At 37.1% G+C, this 5,437-nt stretch overlaps 1 pseudogene; it reads left to right on the top strand.

The window, feature by feature from the left end:
- Positions 1-1,862: 1,862 nt before the first annotated feature.
- LOC128110607 (T-complex protein 1 subunit delta-like) lies at positions 1,863-3,402 on the top strand (annotated as a pseudogene).
- Positions 3,403-5,437: the final 2,035 nt, after the last annotated feature.

Raw genomic sequence — 5,437 nt, 5'->3', positions numbered from 1 at the left:
ATCACAAGTGGGAAAAATAAAACAGTACTGGCTGTTTGTTCAAGGTTTGGATGGAAACAGTATCAGTTGTATGATTTGCTCTACTTTGGCTTATATTTCAAAATACCCCTAGTACAAAAGGTTAAAATTAAAATAATAGTTACACTAATATTCTTCTAAAATTGTAATTTTTATGATGATGGAAAACCCTTTGGCTATATTTCTAATTTCAAGAAAATTTGCATATATAGTCACAAATAGAATATAAAGTTGAGAAAAAGCAATAAAGGAAAAACATTTGACTCTCTTTTTATGTGAGTATTTCATTGAAGAGAGTTCTTTTATGTTTATATCTTTGATGATAACACAGTGAAAAAAATGACAAGTGCTTGATAAAATATTAATGCAACTTCAGTAATGGGTAACTTTAGTGAGGAAGGAAGTGCTGTGCTCCTGAGACCCCGTGAATTCCAGTCAGTAGGTAGGATGCCTTAGTCTTCTGTTTTTATGTGAAGGACATATGTACTTGAATATGTTTGATACATATATACACATATGTATTAAATTAATCATTATGGCTTTGTCATTTTTCCATTTTCCTTTGCATGTCTGAGTTTCTGGTGTTTGCACATGTGTACATGTGTTTTCTTGTCTGGGGCATACCTTATTCATTGAGACAGACTCTCTCACTTGAATACAGAGCTCATTGATATGCCTAGTCTACATAGCTTGTTTCTGGGATCCACTATCTCTACCTGCTGAGTGCTAGAATTACAGTTTTGCTGAGGCTTTTCTCCAGATTTGCTTTGCCATTTGTTCAGTTTCATTAAGTGACAGGTCTTAGTCTTTTTGAATAGTATATACTAGCAAACACATCACAAACAATTGGTCAATAGTTGCAGGCATTGAGTCTATACTGCAAGAAAACCAGTAATTTAAGTGAATAGATAATTACACTTCATAAAGATTCTTTGCTATTTCAACAGCTTTAAAATCTTACAGTCATTTTTATTAATTATAAGTCAGTGATGATTGTAGTGGCACTTATTATGTAACTTAGCACATCTTAAACATCTATATGATAATTTAATTAAAGAGAGAGAATTTTCAACATACTTGTTTAACATCCATTGTTTGGATCCATTGACTGAATTCTCATTTGATATATACAGACTTCTGAAATTTCTTTAGACAAAATCTTGGTGATTTTCCTTAAGGAATAATAATAGACAGCTGAAAGTTGGCACCATACACGGACATAAGCAGCAAAAGTTAACTTGAAAAATATTTACTATTTTTCGACTTAAAAGTTATAAAAGCCCAAAGACAGAATTAAAAAAAGAAGTTAATCAAAAATCTTCAAGTAAATAACTCCTCTCAGAAGAGAGTCCTGGAGGCATTTGTATAGCTAAGGGAAGAGAGTCTAGACGATAGTAAATATTAACCTGAAATGTAGTGAAAACTGAAAATTATTTGGCCTATCTTTTTCTGACACAAATGGTTATCTAATTCTCTTTTTATCTGTTCTACTACAAAGGCTTTCTTTAATCTTCTTAAGTTTCCCCAAAGAACATTTAACTGTGAGGCAGAGTGTCATGTTCAAGGTCTACCTCCTACAATTCATACCATTGTATTCACTCAAATACTTCAGCTGAAGGTTTATTTTCCATTGCGATAAAATAACCATTATAATAATTATTCTCTTTTCCTTAGGACTATTGTGAGATCAAACAGTTATATGCATGAAAGTGTGCTTGAAAAGCTTAAGAGTAGGCTTTCTGGAAGGTTAGAGGAGGAGGCAGATAGAGACTGTTACTCTGCCTCAGGCTGGAATCCATGTCCTTCAGTTCTCCTTAACTCCCACAGATGTTGCTAAGGTTGCCATGCTGGAGAATATAGCTCCCTGAAGCCATGTGCCTGCTGCTGGGCCTGACACCCACTGCAAAGGTTCCTAACAGGACTCTAAAAAGCTGGCCCGGATCTGCTTCAGCAACATTTCTGTGGCCAAAGCAGCTCCTGATGCCATTAGAACAAGACTTGGACCTAAAGGAATAGACAAAGTGGTTCAAGATGGACAAGGCGATATAACCATTAGAAATGATGGTGCTACCATTCTGAAACAAATGAAAATATTGCACCCAGCAGCCAGAATGCTGGTGGAGCTGTCTAAAGCTCAAGACACAGAAGCAGGGGATGGAACCACATCAGCAGTCATCATTGCTGGTTCCCTTTTAGACTCAGTACCAAGATTCAGCAGAAAGGTATTTACCCAACCATAATTTCTGAGTCATTCTAAACAGCTTTGGAAAAGGGTCTTGAAATTCTTTCTGACACATCTTGACCTATATATAACTGAGCAACCAAGGCACTTTGTTAAATAACTCAACCACTTCATTGAATTCAAAGGTTGTCTCTCAGTATTCAAGTCTACTCTCTCCAATGCAGCCACAGCTAGCAGTGTAGATATTAGAGATATTAAAGTAGTTAAGAAGCTTGGTGGGACAATAGATGACTCTGAGCTGGTAGCAGGTCTCATTCCAGTTGCAAATAATGGCACAACAAAAGTTGAAAAGGCTATGATGAGGCTTATTCAGTTTTGCTTCTCTGGATATTCAAATAGTAGTATCTGACTATGCCCAGATGGATCAAGTGCTTCAAGAGAAGAGAGAGACTGTATCTTAAATCTGGTGAAGCATATTTAGAAAATGGGATGTAATGTCCTTCTCATCCAGAAGTCTGTCCTAACAGATGTGCTTAATGACCTTGCATTACATTTTCTGAATAAGGTGAAGACTGTAATGGTTAAGGATATTGAAAGAGAAGACATTGAATTCATGTGTAGGAAAACTGGAAACAAACCTGTTGCTCATATTGACCAGTTTACTGCTGACATGCTGAGTTCTGCTGAGCTAGCTGAAGAAGTCAGTTTAAATGATTCTGGAAAACTATTCAAGATTAGAGGTTGTACAAGCCCAGGCAAAACAGTTATAATTGTTGTACTGGTTCTAACAAACTTGTGATTGAAGAAGCTGAATGCTCCATTCATGATGCTCTCTGCATAGTAAGAAGAGAATTCTTATTGCAAGAGGTGGTACTCCAGAACTAGAGCTTGCCCTGAGACTGACTGAGTACTTAGGAACAAATGGTATGAAATCCTGCTGTGTTCATGTTTTGCAGATGTTATAGAAGTCATTCTCTTGGCACTAGCTAAAAATATTAATCTGAAATCCATTTCTACAGTAACAGGACTAAAACACTGACATGCCCAAGGAGAAAAAACTAGACACAGTCTGAAAAGTTGGAATTTCCATCATTCTGGAGAAAAAGGTTTTCCAACCTCTGTTGGTGTTGCTCAGTGCTTTGATCCTAGCAATTGAAATTGTAAAGAGTATTCTGGGAATTGATGATGTGGTAAATGTTTGATAATCTGGATAAGGCTGGCCACTGTCACTCTTATGGACAGAAGTACTGTGGCTAGAGTGGAAGATGATCACCTTGCTGTTCCTTTTTGTCTGGAAGCTTGCTTCTTCAAAGTTTTTGGACACTGTCTGCCAGTAGGCATCTGTTTGAATTTGCACTGAAACAATCTAATGAACATATTAAATACTTGGTTTCAAAAAGAGAAAAAACTTAATATATCAATGTAAATATCATTTGAGAAATGCACCCTATATTTCCAACAAAGGAAGGTCATGTTGGGTATACAGACAACAGTGTAGGCTGATGATAACAGCGGCCAGTTATAACTTTATGTAAAATAGCATTGCTACCACTTTCAGGCCAGCATGTTCAATGGAAAACTTCACAAACAGAGTTTTCTTAATGAATGTTCTTCATATTCAAGGTATCAGTACCAAACACAAGGAAATTATAGCTCTGATTCTCCTGTCATTCCTTTCTGCCTATATTCTTTCTTACTTATATAAACTTGGAAAGCTTAATTATTTTGTGAGCTTCAGTTGTTGCTCTCAGGATCATAATGCTGGCTCTAACTATTAAGTGGGAAGAATGAAACATTTTGCTTGTATATTTGGAAAAAAGACTCATATAATTCAGGCTGGCTTTAAGCTCGCCAGATAGTAAAGGCTAACCTAGAACTCCTAATCCTCCTGCCTCCATCTCCCAATTGCTGGGAACGCATTTGTACTCCACCATACTTTGTGGCTGAAAGAGCAGAACTTAACAAACACAAACACTAAGCAGTTTAATTTTCTTCCCACTTCCGTTCAAGTTATACTTGTAGACTATTCTCTCCTAGCAAGGAATCTTAGAGAAGCATCATGACTTCTCCAATCAGAGACCCTGGTAAGGAGGAAGAGGGAGAGGAAGAGGAAGAAGAAGAAGAGGAGCAGGATGAAGTAGCACTCTAGTTACTTCTATTTAAAATGTGTCAGTTCAACAATAAAAATAGCAATCTTTAGTCTAGTTCTAACATCTTCATCTCCTGTGCTTGAGTATTATTCAAGATGAAAAGTATATGTAGTGAAAGCAGGTGCTATCCACTTCCACTTCCTGTTTTGTTCGTTCTAACCTGAATCTCTCCTATCTAATCTTCAACAACTTCTCCACTCATTAGTTGGGATGGTAAGAAATTAGGAGAGAAGCTCTGGTGAAATTACATTGACTTTTCCTAGGAAAAATGGATTATCATGATGGACATTTTGGTCTTTAAGTGATTCCTCCACTTCGAATCTGTAGCTGGACTCTCTGTGAAATACTATAGGAATCATTTCTGATGGAGCTCCTTATTTGGAATTGTCCATCAGATTTTGTCATTTTCTACTAGACTTTTCTTCTCCTACTCTGTAGTATTTTTCATGAAAGACCTTTTCAAAATTTTATATATTCATCATCTATCTTTTATCAATAGAATATAAGATTTTAAAAGGCAACAATTGCCTGTGCTTGACATGAACACATTTTATGTTATTTTGTGTGTACCTATATGAATGTTCTGTGTATACATGTTTGTGCATGTTTGTGATGGTGTGGTGGTGGTGATGGTGGGTAGTGGCGATGTGTCCTCAGGCACTGACAACTGTTACCTTTGGAGGTAGGGTCTCTTACTGGTCTGGAGTTCACAAAGTAGACTAGGTTGACTGGCCATTGTACCCAGGAATATACCTGCCTCTGCCTCCCCAGTTCTGTGATTATAAGTGCATGTTGTTTCATATTGGCCATAGGTGCTGCAGTAGAGAGAGAAGCTCACCAAGATGCTAAGGCTTGATTTTCTGAGGGAGGAGAGGAGTTCAGCCTTCTTGGAAAAGCCTGACATCCATCTGACTCACTTTAGTTACTTTATTCAAACATATACAAGGATAATCAGGGCTGAGAAAGGTTCCACCTGCCAAAGCCATCTTGCTCTTGCTGCCTGTGAGACTAAGCAACCCATACAAATTTCAGTCCATAATTAAAAGTAAGAACTCCAAGTATGCCAGGAGTTTCTGCAAACTCCCAT

The sequence above is a fragment of the Peromyscus californicus genome, unplaced genomic scaffold (assembly GCF_007827085.1).
Source record: "Peromyscus californicus insignis strain IS unplaced genomic scaffold, ASM782708v3 Scaffold_15__1_contigs__length_86483966, whole genome shotgun sequence".
Lineage (NCBI taxonomy): Eukaryota > Metazoa > Chordata > Mammalia > Rodentia > Cricetidae > Peromyscus > Peromyscus californicus.
Note: the sequence above shows the minus strand (reverse complement) of the source record. Positions and strands in the feature narration are given on the sequence as shown.